The sequence below is a fragment of the Cyanistes caeruleus genome, chromosome 8, assembly GCF_971803275.1.
Source record: "Cyanistes caeruleus chromosome 8, bCyaCae1.hap1.1, whole genome shotgun sequence".
NCBI classification, from domain to species: domain Eukaryota; kingdom Metazoa; phylum Chordata; class Aves; order Passeriformes; family Paridae; genus Cyanistes; species Cyanistes caeruleus.
The window spans coordinates 24,643,485-24,663,331 of NC_141708.1; the positions used below are offsets into that span (position 1 = coordinate 24,643,485).

General features: G+C 38.2%; 1 protein-coding gene across 5 annotated transcripts in view; it reads left to right on the forward strand.

Moving 5' to 3' along the window:
* Nucleotides 1-19,847, forward strand: part of RET (ret proto-oncogene) — a 220,916-nt gene that overhangs the window by 15,565 nt on the left and 185,504 nt on the right. The gene's annotated exons all lie outside the window — the stretch shown is intronic.

Below are 19,847 nucleotides of genomic sequence, written 5' to 3' on the forward strand. Positions count from 1 at the left end.
AAGAATTCCTACTGTCTCATGATATATTAAGTGATTACTGTAGGACTTATGCTTGTTCCATTCCTTGGCCCTCCAGCAACTGCACTGTTATTAATTTGATCTGTTAATTTGTTAATATAGCTCTGCTGTTAAAAATTATTATATTTTAGTTATAATTGAATAGCATTTCTAATGACAAATGTAGGATTCCTCTTCCTTTTGGATAATGTAATCTGAATAAATGTGGAAACTAGGAAAATGGACACAATTTCTGTCTTTTACCATGTGTAAACTGTTATGAATCTTTACTGGTCTTCCCTAGGGACCGCTGTCATATACTTGTCTATCAGATGCTCAGACTAGCCTTGATCTATGAAATGATATGGCCTTTTGCTTTCTGTTTCTGTGGATTGCCAGAGCCTCTCAGTAAAATACATGTCTAAAAATTTCCCACATGTATTTTGAGTCAAAACAAATCTCTGCAATATGTAAACAGATATTGCTTTTCTGAAAATTAGTAATTCTTTGCCTATATCTCTTCCCTGGCATCTGGCTTGATATTCCTTCTTTTGTGCTAGAAACAGCATCTGTGTGCTGCCACATGTTCATCTGTATTACAAAACCCATCCAGATAAGTAAAACAAAATAAAAGAAGATAAGAAAAAAAACCCAAAAAACCAACTTATCTGCACTGTGGGATTTAAAGATGTCTAGCTAAGTGTAAAGATGAAACTTGGGACTTCTTATTGATGAGTTTTAGCTCAGATGCTTTACCACAAGTTCAGGATCCTGTTGAGGATGCTGACTTCACTGAGGATTTTTTCTTGAGGACTAAATTGTGTATTTCAAAAGAGTGGAAATCACCACAGATGGATTAGGGCAGAACACATTTGTTCATCTAGATCAGTTTTTCTATCTTATACAACTAACCTCATTTGAAATGACTGAATGATTTAAAGTAAGGAAAGGTAAAATTTCCATTAATATTTTCCTTTACACTTTACCATAAAATCCCCCAACCTCCTCCCCAAATGGTCCAAAATCTAGGAAAGGACTAAGAAATCATTAAATAAAATTCATCTGCTGAACATAAGACCATCTTTTTCTTCCTTTGGAGGTCACCCAACCAGTGCTTGCTCTCCTGTGCTTCCATGGTTAGTTCTCAAAGCCTAGATGTCATGTGAGCTCTGACAGCTGAACCTCTTGTGGCTCCACCAGGGTCATGAGCAGCTGTCTGAGCTCCTATAACAACAGTCAGAATTCAGAAAAAGTGGGAATAGAACAAAGTAGATTTGATCTGGTTCTCTTTTTGTCTGGTTCATGCACCTTACTTTATGTTTATCTACTCATGTCTATTCACTGTTAGAGATAGAATCTCCTCTCCATTTTTTAAACTGGAGCAGTTGCATGTTCCAGCTGTTCCTGTGGAATTTCAGGAGACAATGGTGTATTTCAAATCAGCAAGATTTTAATTCTCTCTTCCTTCAGCCCCCCAGTTGAAAATTCCTGATCTGATTCCTAGTTAACAGTCTGACTGGAACAAGGAAAGGAGCTTTCTTCAGCTGCTGCATGTGTTTTAGTGCTAGTTCTTGTAGCTTCCTGCGTATGAACAGCTTATTTCTTATGAGTCTTATTTTCCTAGGTAATCTGTGTTGCATGATAACTACCTTAAGGAATTAAAAATATATTTTGAAAAATTAAGGTTTTATTAAGACATAGTGAATAAATTTGCTTACAGTAAGATTTATCAAGGGTAGATACTAGAAAATTGAACAAGGTTGGGAGGTTGGTGATGACTAGATTCTCAGCTTTAGCCTGGGAACACTGCTTCTGTCTCTACAGAAATGCCAGACTTCATCTCTGAAGTGCTTTGAGATGCTTGGAAATTCTTCAGTGAGGGTTAGGTATGATTATTCCAATATTTTTAGGTTATACAAAACTTGTCAAATGTGGGTAATGCTGACCTTACCTCTAGAGGGCCTGTGAAGTTTACCATTTCCGCTTCTTTGTATCCATCTTATGGGAAAGGTCCTGTGCAAGACCAACATGTTATTGCAGCAGTGTATCACAAATATCTGAGGCTTCATTGCCAGTGAGCCCCAGAGGCCCGTGCACTGCTTATTGATCAGGCAGTTACAGCAGAATAGCACCTTGTTACTAACTGCCTGAAAACTCCTGAAACCTTCTACCTTGGTTATTTTAATTCCAAATTTTTTCCTTTTTATTTTTTTGTGGCTTAGTATACTAGAAAACAGGATGTAGCAGGGAGAATTTTCAGGCTTTTATCTGTGTGTCTTAGATTCAGTAGTTCCATATTGGGGATGGTATTGCATGACTTCAGCCGATAGGTTTGTGTGTAGACACATACATTGACTACAGTCTGGTTTATATCCTTTCAGCTTGCACCTGATAAATTGCAGAAAGCAAAAGCCCCCTACAAATACTAAATAGGGATAAGTGAAAACAAGCAATGAATTTGTTTCATTTATGGGCTCCACGTGTTCTCAGATCTGCCTTCATATTTTGTCTATTTTTCTCCCTAATCAGCAATTTGAGAGTTGTACAGCAAATTAAGAGAAGAGCTTTCAACAACCATAACTGAACATGAAACAGTTATGATAATGAAGTGCCTTTAGATCCCCTCAGATTCAGAGAGAATGGGAAAAAACTAATTTCCTGAAGACTTTTCCCATTCCTTCTGCATAATCTCCACTAAACCTGGTTTCTATTCTCATAGGATGATTCCCCAGTCAGCACATCTGCAGAGGTGCGTGGTTACTCTGCTGTGATTCAGCCCAGAGCACCTTCAGCTGTGACTTCCACTTCATCTCACCCAATTTAACTCTCTCCAAGTACAGAAGGCTAATAATGAGCAGGTTGCCATAAGTTTTTAAAGAAGCAGCAGGAAACATCTTAATGCAACTGTCAGTCTGTGCACGTACTGTGGGCGCTTGCTCTCTCTGATAGCCTGGAGCTTAAAAGTGCTGTTCTCTGCCAAGGGAGAGGCGGCTATCTTCAATCTGGCATCTGAAAATGACAAAGTGATCTATCAAGCAGAATTAGGAGCACAGATCCTTCCTGTTCTGTTTAGCTTTGTAATTCAATCTGAGTCAAACCAGAGGCCTGGCCTGAGGAGAAGTGCTCCTTCAAATCTAATGAAGCAGTCCTCCGATTTACCATCATACAAACATTAATATGTAAACTTCCTATGTATATAAAAGACAAAAAGGCATATTGTATCTGACAGAAGTTACTTTTCAAGGTATGCTAATTCTGAAGCTCTCCTGCTATTGGATTCTTCACACTCTCTGCAGGCTTTCACAGCAACTTTTCTATTTTTCCATGCACTCCAGAGATCCTGGCTGAATTCCTATCCTATGCCTAGGCATATTCATGAAAATAGACTTAGAAGTGTCACATAGAGCTTGTGAAAAACTTCTCTGGGCTGCCAATAACTTGAAAGATTTGAAAAGTCTGCTTATGACTTCATTGATTTTTGTCATGACCATTCTGTTTCTGTACTTTTGTCTGGGAAAGGAACTTGTTGTTTTCTGTACGAGATGAATGTGGTCTGTAAGAAGACTATCCAGACATTCTGGTTGGGTTGTATTTTTTTTTGTTTGGGTTTGTTTCTTTGTTTGGTTGGTTGGTTGGTTTTGTTAAGCTTTTTGTGTGCGTTGCAAGCTTGATAAAATACCTTGAAGTTACAATGATAACATGTAAGATATGTAAGATATGATAGGTAAAGATGCAATAGAATGTGTGCATAAAGGAGGAACTCAGAATTCCTCAGCTCAGCATAACTTTTTTATCATGTCCTATTTCTTTTCCTGGAACACTGATTCATACCTGCTGTGCGGTGCTGTTATAATTACTAATGTATTTATGATACATATTTACTTAAGAGACTAGAGGTACTGCTAGTGAAATAACAGAATTTAATATTTTCCCTTAAAATGTCTCATGAAAAAAATCATTGGCCAAGAAGAATTTCATCTGACTTCAATGGCTTTATTTTTCATTCTGTCTTGCTTCTCTTCCACTTCTGCTTCTCTGTGTGATTCCTGGTGTTTTGATTGTAAGTTTTCTGGTAGAACCCGTCTCTCATCTCAGATGCACATCACAAAAGGACAGTAACTTCAGAGTGCTTTCTGGGTGAAACTTTTAAAAACATAGAAATCCTTCTGAAGAATAGTAAAATAAGTATGTTCCTTTCATTACTGCTCAGGATCTGGTAAGAAATCAGCTAAGGAATAGGAGCCTAAACATGTTTGACTTCCTCCTGTGGACACATTTAGAAGGTTAAACTTATTATCAGGGCTCTTGCATTTGTTTACTGCACAAGAAAGTTTTAAGGATGAAGACATAACAAGTCATTACAGATGCTAAAACATTCATAAGTGTTCCACAGCAATGCAGTGGAAATAATGACAAGTAATAGAGTAGAAATGCCTTAAAAATAACATCACTGATGAAAGAAGTTGCAAGTACCTCCTGAAAAGGGGACAATTTGGCTGAAATCTTGGGCTGGCAGAATCTTACAGTTGTGCATTCTTAAGAGAAACACCATTTAATTGTTCATTTTCCACTGAAGTTCAATATTGGTGCACAGCCTTAAACCAAACTAGCTCAACAAATCTCTCTTTGGGCCATTTGAGTTCAATAACCTAACTTGGCTGTGGAGATTTTTTTTACAACAGCTAAGCTTGGGCTGATTGCCTGAGGCATCTGTTCCATTCCCTACTTTAACCTCTGCTGCTTTCCCAAATCCTTGGGAAATTCTGAAAACTGAGTTGCCACTTGGAATGAAACTGGATGTAGGAAAGAGCACAAGCAATAAAGTGTAGCATTGTAGTCAATGCATTTTGTGCAAACTTCAAGTTCCTTTAGCTCACTTGTGGCAGTCTTCAGCAATTTCCTTTTTTCATCTAGCATAAGAACTATTAAAAACTGATACGCAAATGAGGTAATGTCAGCTAATATAATTTCTTTAGCAGAGAACACAGATAGCAATGGAATATTCCTTTTCATCTGTGATGGGGAAGGTTCTGGGATTCTCTCTTTTATTCCCGTGTCATTTTGCCAAGTAATTTTCCAGTAATTCAGGAGTTGGCAGCCGTGAAGGGCTGTAGCAGGAGCAGCATGATGCTCTGACAGCTGGATGACTCCAACATAGGCAGTAGGCCAGTAAGGGCATTGCAAAAGTGTCCTGATTACTCTTCTGAATGGGGACAGCAGGCTGGTCTTTCCTCTGTAGATTTCTGTCAACCTGATGTGATATAGAAACTCTTGACATGCCTTTGCATCCCTGGTGTTATTCCATGTTGCTCAAGCCTGTAAAGACATATATTGACTAAGCTATCCAGATGTTTGGTGTGTTTGGGGCTGCTGTGGTTTTCTGTATAATTCCTCTGGTCAGGTCTATTTGCTTGACTCTTGGAAACACAGCAACAGATAGCAACTAAAAAGAAAACTCTTCAACTGTTTTTCTTCGCTGGAATTTTCCTTGGAGATAGCTTTTGCAATTTGAAGTCAATGTTAGAGAGCTGTAGTGTTTGACCCTTAGCATTTCCTATGGAGGATGCACATGCACAGATCACTTCTTCCTCCCAGGTGTCAAAGGCAGCTGAGCTGCAATTGCACTGGAGCTTTGATTGGCATTGGCAGAACACTGCATAAGGAATCACAACTCATTCCCTTTTGCTTCCCCGGATGGATTGGATCTTTTAGTTGTTTTGTACTCCACTGTGTTTATGCCGGGTATTATTATGTTTCTACATATTCCTGACAAGCAAACCTGGCTGAATAAGACCTGCTTGTCATCAGTCAATTCTAAGTATGCACATGTTTTATATATCAAATCTGGAACATTTTTAGTGTAGTCCTCTTCAGTGTAGGATCAGAAAAATGTCTCAGGTTGCTGTTGGCACTTCCATTCCTTATTGTAGTTGAAACCAACAATTGTATAATTGTTTCAGCCTGGAAGAATGTGTTAATTGACCCAAAGCCCAGAATTGCTCAGGGTGCAAGCAGCAGATAACAGAGAGGCTTTTCTCTGTCAGTAGATAAATTGACATCACCACTGAAAACAGTGGCACAGCATTAGTAGTGCCACTCTGCTTTCAGTCTCAGGCAATGTGCTCAAGTCCAGTACTACACTAACTTGTTTCTTTTGGACACCAAAGAACAGCCATTCCAGGAGGGAAAACCAAGCCTTCCCCCCCTTCTCCATAGCCTTGGGCTAGGACATGTATTATTAGGAAGGAATGATTCATACAAAAATAGCAACTGTTCACTGGTGATACATCTTCAGTGGTTTGGGTTATTTTGGTATTCTTTTTTCAGTTCATATGAAAAGTGTGTTCTTTTGTTTGTCAGTGTCTTTTTTCCTCCCTTCATGTGCTCATAAATTTGCCATATTTGGGAGATTTTCTTACATACAAACAAAAAATATACTCTGTTTTGCCAAAGCTCAAGTTCTTGCAGAAGAACAGATAATGAAAAATTTCAGTGAGGTTCCCAGATTCCTGTAAAACATGAACAAAAACATTGTGTTTCTTAATAATCTTGCTCCTGAAAGGGTTGAACTTTCAACAAGGATTGTTGAAGACAGGCATCAGTATGCAAAATTCATCCCAGGTGGCAAAAGCATAAAAAGACTGAAACCAGGGGTCACAGAATAGGAAGTATGGAGCAACCTTAATAATAGGTGGTGCTATCAGACTTACCTATAAATAATCCACATTGTCAGGAAACTAATGGATATTCTGCATTCAACATTCCTGTGAGTCAAGAGTAAGTGGTTCACCAGATTTTCACTATTGGTGTGTCTGCAGCTTGCTTTGAATATTATGCCTGCATTAGGGACCAGGGAAAATTATAAGAATCCTTTCACCACTGGGTGCTCTGACAGTCACCTTGCACAAACAGCTGAAATCCTCTAAGTGTGTTTTCAGAAGAGTTGTTGCCACAGTTTGAGAAATGGAGGCAATGAATACGCTTTAGAACTTTTTGGAAATTAAGGATGTCCACAAAAGATTGAGAGAATGATGTTTATTTCAAAAATAATTTTGAAAAGTAGGTGTGGATTTTGCAATTTATTTTTGTGGTTTTTTTTTTTTTTTTCCAGTTGCAGGGAGAGTTTCTACCACTTGCTGGCAGAGGGGGCTATCTGTCCATGGTTGGCAGAACATCCTCCAGTCAGGAAACACAGCAGGGGAACAACCAAAGTCACTCTCAAGAGTAGTGTGGTACACAGGGCAAGGAAGAAAGAAAAACATGAGTTGAAAGAGTTTCAGTGATTTTGATGGATATAATGGACACCCTTCCTTAGATCCTAATGGGAGGGGAGGAAATATTTGACCTCTTATATCATTAAAGATAATTACTAATATTTTTTCCCAAACAAAAACCCCTAAATGTAGATACACAGGACAGCCAACAAACTAACAGAAAGTGTCAAAGAGTAACATTTCACCCATCATTAAAAGGTAAATAGGAGTCATACAGGAGAAATTCTGATGTGAACTCAGTTTTTAGGAAGCTACCTCTAGACCTTGGTAGACTTATTTGATTTTTCAAGTCTATTTCTGAATTAAGCTGATAAGGCAAATTTGAAAGCAAAACCCCTAGATTTTTAAGTTTCTGCTTCAAGATTCTAAGAGGAATGAAAGGTATAGTGATGAAACTGGGCTAGAATGGTCACTAAACAGTCAGAAATCTTGTCTGAGGAATGCTGTAGAAAGTGAAAATGTTAATTTGATGTGTGCCTCTGTGTTACTTTGGAAATTCAGAGGGAGCAAAAAAGAAGTTTTTTAAACAGCAAAAATAAATACCTGATAGGATGCCTTAATAACAAAAGAAGAGAGATGTTGCCATAAACAACCCTAATTCAGCAGAATAGCTGGTGAGTATTCTCATTTGAATACAGTACTTTGGGATTATCTATCCACTCATTCATTCTATGTGTACAAACTAGTTCAGTCTGAATCTAAGGATGAAAAGAAGTACCAACACCTTCTATTAGGAAGTAAAGCAATTGGAGAGAATGTAAATGATCTCCAGGAAGACTTAGGTGGGATTTGACCATGCATCCTGGCTATGCTGCAGCACCAAGTGCTCAGCAGGAGCTGGTTGAACTGGTTGCCCACATATTTTCCTTTCAGGTGTTTCTTTCCCTGCTGCTGCTGCTGTGTGATTTACCTAGGCTCAAGTGTGCTTAGGTGTGTGTGCAGGATACTGCAGCCACAGCAGGGGAGGGGCAATTAGGCTGCTCTTGGCTGGCAACCAGAGTACTGCAGTTCGAAAATAAGCTCTATTGAATTTATGTAGGGTACACATTTCAGAAGTAAGACACAAGATCTGTACATATGAATACACAGCCTGTATTTCTTCTATGTGGGGTGTAAGCTCCCCCTTTCCTGCCCCACATGTCTATGTTAACTAAAGGCCACAGGGAAACCCACATAATTAAAAGGCACTGAGGTCATGAGCTGGTTATGAGGCAATTTAGGTTTCTTGTACAGGCCTGCTGGGTCGATAGAGATACAAGTCTGCTCTCCATAGGAACAATGATCTTCTTTTGTAAAACATGAAGGAGAAAAACATGATTTAGGAAAGCCTAGTGCCTCACTGAGGCTTAATTGCATTTTCAGAGATGCATATAGCATTCTGTTTCACTTCAGGATGCACAGGGCTGGTCCTGTCGCCACTGAAGTATTAAATCTGAGATGTATCACCGTTAAAGTAGCATCCCAGTTGAAAATAACATCTGAGTAAACATTTACTCAACTAAAAAACAGAGTGTGGAAAATACTGCTTGAAAAGCTGCTCATTGCTATGAAACAGGACTAGGGGGGTAAAAAAACACAATTTCCTGAAATTCCATTTGGCTTCACACCTCTGTGGTTCTCAGAAATCCCACAAGAAGTATGTGCTTGGTGAACGTCAGCTGACTTTAGAGAGTGAGCATGTGTGGGATGGCAGATTTTAGTCACTCACCTGTGCCAGGAGCCATGCTTCTATCACATCAATACACTTTCATCAATCTCTAGAAGCTCCAAAAAGTACATGGACACCTTAAACTGTATAACTGCTTCTGATACTCATGTTTTTATCATTTTTCTGCCCCAGCCTTGCTATAGACATGGTAAAAAATGTGACAATGCCCTTTGAGATTAATAATTATGTCAATTTCTAGCATTTAGCAAACACAGATACTTCCACTGGAGCTCAGTGTTTTTCAGTGTTTGTGCATCTATAAGCAAGTCAGATGCCCAGAGGATGACTTGTGACTTGCAAAAGAGTCATAACTAATTTACATATATCTTTATTTACACATTTTAACAGCTTATTTCACATTCTGTTAAGGTATTTTAAGAGTGTTGGGCAACAACACCAGAATCAATGGAAATTTTTTACCTTTTTTTTGTAGCGGAAAGAAAATTCAGATTTTAGATGATGCACCTCTTATGAGAAAAATGAGTCCTTAATTTGGTCCTTTCTAAATGAAAACAAATAGCTGAAGGAAAGGAAGTGAAGACTATCTGGATGGTGAAATTTCATCCCAGGGTTAATGTTTTTAGTTATCAAGGAACCAAACAAGATCAGGTCTTCAGGATTTTAAATTATTATTCTTTCTGTTTAAATTTCTTGTATTCAAGATTTATAGTCTTCATTTAAAATATATTACTTTACCTCCATCAGCCATGAGTGAAAGACTAATACAAAGCCAGTACAATTCAACAAAGTCAGTTTTTCTTGCAGGCTGAATCTGTAGCTTAATCTAGCTGGTGAATTTCAACCTAATGGCATGTCATGTGATGCATATGATATGGTTAATTTTCTTTCAGCTTTTTCTGCTCCAGATGCATTTATCAATCTATAGCTCAACTGCTTATATTAATGTTTTCTTGGGAGTAAATGGCACCCACCTGTGACAAATTGTAAACTATGGATCATGATCATGATTCTATTTAGTGCAGCCTGGCAAAGGATAAGCAGCATGCACTTTGCATGCTTTAAATAGCGTTACATGGAGTGGTGATGTCCCAGCTCTCCTGAATTCTAATACAGTTCTCCCTACATCTTTGTATGAGGTTAGATCGATCTGTTTCTCATTTAACTAACATCTGAATCCTTCTGCAGGTGCAGGATTTGTTTTGATGTACTCCCTTGATCTTGACCCATATCTGAATAATTGAGGATTGGGTAGAATCTTTTATAAATGAGCTAATCATTATACATTAAAACCTATTAGAGTCAATTGGTTTAATTCCCAGCAGAGCTAGTGAAGTCCTTATCTGTGTCAAAATCTTCACAACAAAAGAACTGCCTGTAGCAGAGAAGATAAGCTTCCCTCCCCTTCCCCCCTTCTGATGGTACTTTTAAAGAACCTCCTATGCAGAGGTGGCCGTGTGGAATTAGCTGTGAGAGCAGGTGTCAGACTTGTCAATAACTAGCTAAATGTCAACAGTTTGGGTGTGGGGTTTTTTAATCTTTTAAATGAAGCATGGCAAACATTGATACAAGGCTGCTAATGGCAAAACGATTGTAAAAGCACCTTGCCAATGTTTACAATTCTGTGAGCAGTATTCCAGCAAAATTAGGATATGTAATATCTACTACAGCTCTGGAATATGCAGTGCCTGTCTATAACCCTGTCTTCAGAAGACGTTGGATCTAGCATGCACCTGCAGATCAGGCCTGCAAAGCCATACTGTCTTTACTGAACTCCACGTGCAGGACGCTGCTAGTCCATAGCCCAGCCAACTGCCTGACTTGTTTGGTGCTGTTTAACACAGGGGTTGGAAATGGTAATGCAAGACAGTGTGCAAAAATTATACCTATTTTTTTAATGGTGTTTGTTTAGTTGCTTGAGAAAATAAATAAATAAAAGTGGGGATTAGCATACCTATCATCTTGAACTAACCAGGTGGGATGTGAATATTCATGATGTGATAACTTTGAAAATGGAGAAATAAAAATCACCTGCTATGAAAAGGGATTTTACACAATAAAGAATAGATAAATTTGGAGTCTGATTCTGTTTGGTTGGGGGTTTATTTGAGGTGGGATGTGGTTTGTTTTGGTTTTTTTAAAGTGTTATTAAAGAATGGGTTATTAATGTATTTTGTTATAAATGTAAAATTAGGAATTGGTAACTGATTTTAATGGGAGAGGATGTTTTCTTCTGCACTATCTAGAACACACATAAATAACACACATAGTTGGTTGGATGCAGATTTTGAGTGCTAACATTTCTGCCAATAACCTCAACCCACATATGAAGGAACTAAATTTCTTGAGTGAGATTGGGGTCATTCAGCCTCTGTGCTAATTTATTTCTTGTCCATTGCCAGGCAGACATTGCCAAGTGCAGTGCGTCAGATTGCATGGCAAGAACATGATATGTTTTATCAGGATCTGCCTGCCAAAGCTAGTCTACACAATATTTTGAACTGCTTTCAAACTACAATTCCTAAGAGAGGGGGGAGAGTCTGGTGTTCTAATCTTCCTCATTGGTGACTTTTTCTGCAAATTTATTAAAAATATTCTTAAAATAAAACAAGAACTTCCCATTAATACAGGAATACATTAATCCAGGAATACAGGAATACATTAGTTATACTATAAGTCTTTGATAGTATTTAGTCATAGACAAAGTTGGCATTTTATAACCTCACTTTCACCAAATGAATGAGTGCAACTGGGATGATGTAGAGCTGACTGCTATTTATTTTAAGTTGTGGAAGATTATTCTACTTATTGAAGTGGACAGGGAAGTAAATAATGGGAGGGTAAACCAAACTTAAAGATAAATGCAAATCGCAGCACAGTTAATTCCTGGAAAATTATTCTTTTCTTTATCAAAGTAGGAACAAAACTAGAGCACATACTTTCTTTGGTGTGCATTTTCCTCCATTTATTAAGCTAAAGCATGTCCCTTATATGATGGTTTAAGAGGGAACTGAAGATAGAATTTTGGGGAAAAGGACTCTTCATAGTTCCTATTTATTAGCACAGTGCTGCTGTAAAATGTGCACAAAGACAATGCCCAGTAAATGCTTGTCAGTGGTGGGGGAGCAGTATTTGCCCCAGCTTTGCTGCAGACCTGCTGCTGGTCCCTCCCTGTGCAGCACCACAACAGAGCTGGGCTCCCTGCGCACAGCCTGCCACACATCACAGCGCTCAGTGGCTGCTCTGATCCCTGTTGGGTTTATGGAGGTCAACCTGACTGAGAATCAGAGAATTTGTCCTGACATTGCACCTTTCCTGTGTTCTCAGCCAGGAGCAGAGCAAAGAAAAATTGCATCTACATTAACTGTAGAAGAATTTTCTGAAGCTGTCCTAGAGGGCACTAAATCAGTTGTGTTATCGATTTTGTAGAAAAGACAGCTGCAGAGCAGATGTAAGGACTGTGATAATCAAAATCATTAGCTTCAAGCTTGAGATAATTCAAACTACTTTGTTGTATACTCAAACAGACGAGCAAACCGAGTGAATTATCTAATGAGGGCACAACTTAAATATCTGGTTTATGTTGCTCTTGAAAGACCTGGACAGGAACATGAACATGTGAATATTAGTGTGCAATTGGTTGAGAGAAGGAATGGCTCAGAATAACCATAACCCAATGTCTCAGCCCTGTCATGTAACTGGTTATAAAAACTAGGTGCAAGCAGTATTTGCAAAGTAGGTTTTTAATTCCTTCTCTGAAATCTGTGCTGTATCAAAATGTTGGTTTTGTTTTTTTTTAAAATATAAACTATATTTTCAATAGCTATTTCCATTTTGGATAATTCAAGATTAAAGCCCTCTCATAACATTAATCTTTGGAAACTCTGCTTCCTTGTGCATATAGAATCAGGGAAATAAATGAGCTAGTTCAATACACTGGATTTTCCCAAAAGGTCTGTCAAAGAACTGTCTTTACTTTCAGAACATGGTGTCTAATTATGGCTACAACAGAGACAATAATGAGGAAATTACTTCACCTTTTATTCACTGTCAGAATGGAGACCTTTTCCCATATTAATGCTTTCCCAATGGTCTGAGATTTCACTGAGCTGCTGGATCAGGGAAGCAGAAGTTTGGTGGCTTTGCAGCTTGATGTTCTCATTGCAGTGTGAAATGCAGAGAGAGTGTATTGCACTGGGCTGAATCAGTCAATTGAATATACAGGTATGCTTGGCTTATGGGCTGGAATAAGTTTTCTGCCTTGTGTTCTCTTGTGGGGTATATGGGTGTAGGCAGCAAAAGGGGAGGGCAGAACAACTTCCTAAGCTGTAGATTTTTGCATTAAACTGCTGTGATCATTCTCTGTACTTTGGTAGAATTCATGGAGGCAAAGTAATTTTTGAAAACCCTTTGTTCCAAGTTAAGACTTGTGTGGGGTTTCTTAATGTGTGGAAAGCATTTCGGACACTGACAGTATGGTGCAAAATATTTAGTTGGTTTTTGAGGCTTAGAGGATGGCTCTATACCAGATGACAGGTAAGAATGTCCATGCTTGTATAAAATGTTGAAAAAATTTCAAATAACTGTCTTGAAAATGGCAATTAGTTAAAAAAAGATGTTATGCAGGTAATAACTTTCTTATGATTCCTTTTAGGGAGCAAACTGTATGGGGAGGGTCAGCAAACTGGATAAATCTGTTACAATTTTCATCTGAAACTCATCTTACGTGTAGAAAGCATCCCGGATGTCTGGATAGTCATGGCCTATACTGCATTGTATATCAAGAGTGAAATGCTGGTGTACTTAGAGAAATGTCTTCTAGCCACCCACAGCATTTCAGGTTTCTGTGACCTTATTACCATTTCTCTCTTCATGAAAGCTGGTGATGAAAGTGCACTCAATAGACCTCTTACCATTATCCAGCCTGTTTCCTGTGATCTTCTTAAAAGAGTTAGGGAGAATTCCTAGCTGGGAAATGAATCTTAGGGTTAATGCAGTCTATCTTATCTCAGATCCCACTGGGAGAATAGGCTTTCTGTAATTCAGCTGCAGGTTATCCCTTCTTTGTGCAGACAAGATGGATGGGGAGATAGAGCTGCTTGTTTAAAAAAATGACCAGAGTAGGTTTTTGGAAGACAAGAAAATACTTGGTTCCAATTGGACACATGGGCAGAAAGGTTTGAGTGTAATAAATGGGACATTTTTAGAAATGATCATGTTTTATTTAAAGTAATAGCTTTAGAGAAATAAGAAATCTACATTATTGAGAGCAATAAAACCATGTTGTCAGGGTCTGAATGTAAAACCAGGTTCTGCCTCATCCCCCAGTCATTACATCTGTTAGCTATCTCCTGATTAAATAAAAGCTCTTTAGATTTAGTAACTTTGCTCTGGATATTGTGGCATCACTGTGCATGTAATGGTTTTAATAAATTTCATTTATAGAACCAAACAGAAGAGCAGTTGCTGGCAGAGACAGCTCTGGCTGCAATATGTTAACTCTTTGGAAACCCTTTGTCTGCCAACACATGCCTGGAACCTCACCTACACCATTACAGATAACTGCAAATAATTAACGTGTGTTTAGGCAGTGTTTTAAATTTTCAGTGTGTTTTGTGGTTTTTCATGTGTGCTTTTATTTTTCTTTTATATAGATATAATTTTTTGGTGGTTTTGATAGTACAAAATTATATTTGTTTCCCCTTTACAGTGCAGGAATTTTTAGTAAAGATAGAATTTCTTATAGAATATAGGTTTACAGCAAAATATTAACCCAAATCTTCTTTTCTTCCTGGTGTGTTTTTTACCCCAGCCAGCAAATTAACACAATCCATTGATGGGGTGGGGAGAGAATCAGAAGGGTAAAAAAGTGAGCAAACTCCTGGGTTGAGATAAGAACAGTTTAATAGTTGTGCACCTGCTCACTGGCAGAGCATGGGAAACTGCAGTCCTTGACTTAGGGTCAGCAGTGCCCAGCAACAGCCAAACATCACTGTGGTATCAACATCGTTCTCAAACGTCAAACTAACCACTGCACTGTACCCAGCTACTAGGGAGAAAATTAACTCTATCCCAGCCAAACCCAAGATTTTAGATTCCAAAACATCCCAGAAGGCACATCAAGAGTGTAAAGCTTTGGAAGATAAGAGCAGTTTGAAAGAACCATGATAAGCCTATTCTCTACACTTTGGACCTGCTCTGGAGCTGACTGCAAGCCTGTCACATCCACGATAAAACAACACATCTGTGTTTTAATTTATTTTCAGGTAGGAAACAAGGCTCTAGATCAAAGAAAATACATTTTTGGAAGTAAAAGGTAGTTTTGTGTGATCCCAGTGAATGATTTCTAAGTATACTTTGTGTAAATCCACAGAGAATATGCTAACTTTCAGCTGCTTGGCTCGAAACTCAGACTGGAACAGGACAGATGTGTGAGTCGGGAGGTTGCCAGTTCAAATTCTTCATGTTGGCCAAAGGTTTAATATTCGTATGTCTATGTATTATTATACCTTATTATTCATTGCGTGTGCTGCAGATAGAAGGGAATACATCCACTAGAGCAGAACCATCTCTTTAAGAGCAGCTTCATTATTTTGTGACAGCAGGAAATTGCAAGATAGCAGTAACTTTTATTCGTAGGTGCCATTCTCTGTTGTATTGCAATAGCACTGCAGGGCAGCAGCCCTGGGTCCAGGCCCATTCTGTGCATGTTAAAACCTATTTATCTGATTGTTCCTTCAAGAACTTTGGAGAGGGAAAATCCAGAAATTTAGAAATTATTTTTAGGAAATGCAAAAAGAAAACAAGTGAAGCATGTGTAAGAGACTGTGCTTTTTTCCTCTCAGATTTCAGAAACAGAATTTGCACAAAGAAAAGATCTTCACTCTTGCATACATATTTCTTCCTCACCTTCCTTTGTGTGTTGCCTTTTCAGGGATAAGGTAATACTGTTTTTAGGGTAAAATCTACCTCATGGATTTGAGAGGGGAATTTTACCTTTGGGTAGTTTATGTTCATGGCTAATATTAATTGCTTCTGCTCTCACTGCTGACAAACAAGGTATTACATCTTGCTGCCACTGATGACACCAGGCAGTTTTGTGGCTTGCTTGCATCAAGTTATTGGCATGTACTTTGGAGATGGTGGGCTTGAAATGACTGCAAAAGGATTCCTCTTCTTGGAGACTTCTCCAGTGTGAACTGTGCTGATTGACTAATAATCTCAGGGAATGAATAATTTTTTTTCCCAAATCAAATTTGTTTCAGTGTATTTGGGGGAAGAGAGCACTGTGTTCATCAGAAAGTTACAGCTCTGTTTGATATCGCTGTTTGTACATGATTTTTGATGAAAGAGATAAATTTATCTATGAAAAATGAGTAAGCCAAGTGCTTTTTCATTGACACGCATGAGTTTTGGGTCAAAGCTAAGCAGAAAATGGTGATTCAATGTTAGGGATTGGACTTTGGAGGGAAAAGTAGCAGAATTAGAAGTCAGATATACTTTAATCTTTTTGAGTCCAATTTTACAGTCCTTCCATCTGCTATCTTCTCGGGGCTCTCAGACCATTAAAATACTTTACTTGACAGTCTAAGTCATTTTGTGACTTTGGAAGTATCACAATTATCTTTTAAAGAATAGGAAGCTGAAATGTGTTTTACTGTTTTGCATACTAGAAAATAACATTTGTTCTACTCGAGTCAAATTAGGGTTGGAATCTGGTTGCCTCAAAATTCTTTATTTTTCGGAAATTCAATATGTACAACTAAAGCTCTATAAAGTAAATTTTTTCTCAGTTTTTGGGAAAAGATATATCTTGGAATCTATAATTTTTGTGGCAGAGGAAAAAAACCGAGAAAGCAATGATTGATCATGAAGAGAAAAAGAATAATCTCTTTCCCATACTACATGTTATATTGATCAAAGGTTCATTTATCCCTCAATGGTTTATGCCTGCTTTTAAGTCAGGGGTAATTTTGGTGCTGCTTCCGTGGCAAAACAGATCCTTTAATGGCAGTCTGATTTGAAAGCTCACCAACCTATAAGACTTAACATGGAAATAAGATTAACTAAAATAGTCTATTAGATACCTTGGCAAATATATGTTGTTTTCACAATTTCCAGTGCTTTTCATGTTGCTCTTCCAGTTAGTTCTAAATCAGGCATTCAAGACAATTTTTACCTTTCAGCTCTTTCCTGTAGGCAGTGTACTACACGTACGTAATGAGTGCTGTACTACTGGATGGCTCTTGCAGCCTAAGCAATTGTGGGTTTGCTCTCTTCTTCTTGTGTCAAAAAATTGGAAGCAGCAGTAAATAACTGGTGACTGCTCTGGATTTCAGGAGCCCAGCAAGAACATCTGAGAGACATTATCTCAGTTGTAAGGGACAGTCAGTAGAGTTATTTGAAGGAGAGGTTCTTTGAACAGTAGATCTCCTCTCACTTTCACTTCAGCAGGTGCCAAGCTACTGCTCTAATGTCTGGAAATTACTCCAGTGACTGCAAAGGCCATAATGGTCCAGGCTGAGAAAATAGGAGTCTAGAGATTATACATGGCTCTATATTTTGTGTCTGGGTAAAAGATCAATAAAAAGAGCCTAATCTACCATTTGTACTTGGTTGCTAACTGCAAGACATGCATAGCTTTATAAAATGCAGGAATGAGAGCTTTAATTAAAAATTTTGTAATTGTATGAATAAACCAAAGATGCTTTAAGAGAGTGGTGGACAGAGCCATGGGGGAAGGAATTGGCAAAAAGAACAAAGTGCATGTGAAGAGATCTTGTAGCGAATTGCAGCACTTCGAATGCCTAGATATGAATTGACTTGAATTCAGTCTGAAAGTGGAGAGACAGTCGTTGACCTTTTCAGCTGTTTCAAACGGAGCTGCACTGTGACAGGGGTGTCCAGAAAAGATTAGCTGTGGCAAAGAGACATGCTTTGCCTATGGGCAGGGTCAATAGGCCAGCAAAGTCAGCCCAGAGCTTGTCAAGATGGATTACGTATCAGAAACGGCTCTTGGGTGCAATTTATTGCATATTTTAAACAGTATTTTATGGTGTAGGTTTCTTGTGTTCGTAACACGAAGAATAACAAGGCTGATTGTGAAGTGCTTTATTCCATAACATTGTTATAGAAGCTTTCGTTTGAGGATGCCAACTGTTTTATGGGAGGAAACATCAGTTAAAATCTCATGTGTTTTAATTTTCCTTTTTCTGGATCAGCACAAAGTAAAAAAGTAGTCACTAGCACTTGAGGTTTTGGGGGTGTTTTTGTTCTGGTATCTTTCCCTCTCTGTGTTGTGTACTATCTCACTCTGTAAATTCTTAACTCAGGAATGGTTAGAGCTGCCAGGTTCAACTTAAAAGAATACAATGGTTTTCCTTTTGGTATTCTGAGTAGGTTTGAATCTTACTAAACAGATGAAGTTACACATTATAAACTAATGCAGTAAAACTAAACTAGCAGAGATTAAAATTTGGTCCTGAAAGTTTGAGTCAATGCATAAATCAGCCATAATAAATTTTTTTTAGTAGCCTGTTAGAGGTTTCCTATGAAATTACCACCACATTGCAAAACCTTCACAGATTTGAAAGACATTTTAATATTGAGCTGCAGGTGAATAAAAATCTCATTGCCAGCAAAGAGACAAACCCAGCCATATGCATTTGGTGAGCTGCTGTAGCAGTTCTAGACACAGGGCCCTGCTGCCTTTGACTGACATCTTTTCTGCTAAGGGCTCCATCATATTAAGAAGGTATTATACATACTGTACAGGTCTCCTGTGCTTCTCTTCCACATGAAAACAGGCTGTATTTGTTGTGCCACTGTTTATGAAACAGAGACCCTGTTCTTGGAAATGAAAAAGAAGTTAGGCCGTACAATATTATGGTCTAGTCTAAGCTGCCAGTACCTCTGTATTAAATTGTGGCTCATGTAAGTTATGAAATTCAGATTCTTCTGGATAATATGCTTGCAGTAGGCATATTGACTTTGTCAGAATTGCTCTGACAAAAAAAATTGCTAACAGCCATGTTGAATAATTTTTAAAGATCAGATGTAAACAGGCTAACCAACAGTTTCTGCATAAAAGGATTTAGGGTTCTAGTTGATCAGAAATTGAATTTGAGTCAGCAATTTCATGCTGCTGTGAATACTGAACAGGGGTTTATAAACAAATGTAGAATCTGCATGACACATGAAATAGCCTTGCCCTGCTTGGTGTTGGTGAGGCATCAAGAGGGATCTATCTTCATATGGCCCACAGTTTCATGGAAAGATGGCCTGATTGGAAATTCAGACAAGAGCAGTGCTGTAAGTAAGAAATCTATTGAGAAAGATAACATTTGAAGCCCTTATGCTAAAAAGGAGCACAAGAGCAACCCTCAGAGGTGTAGAAAGGCTACAACTAATACTTTTTATCATATTTGGAGAGACAGAAAATAAGGAAAGTTCATGGTGATGGAGCATTGGCTCTGTCATTATGGATTCTCTCCAAACACATTAGAGAAACAATAGGAGAGGCAGAGGCATCACAAGAGAAACTTCACAGCTTTTCCAAATAATGACCATGTCTAGTCCTGCCTATGGAAGTGCAGTTGAGTCAGAATGTAAGTTTATTTTGTCAAATGTAGCTGATAATTCTTTTTATTATTTGTTGAGCAAACTCAAGAACTCTGAGATGACTTCCCTGGGTTTTGTGCATCACTGAACTGAGTCATAGAGTTATGAGTCACCTTTTGATGGGAGACTACTCCTTCAACAGTAGTAGTGGCTATTGCTTGTTCACTGGGATTTATTTACCTTTTAGGTACAGTACTGCTCCTATCCAGAACCTTTTTGTTCTTTAGTTATCTATTTCTGTTGTCTATTTTACAGAGTTGAAGGTAATGATGACTTTATGCAATGTGAAA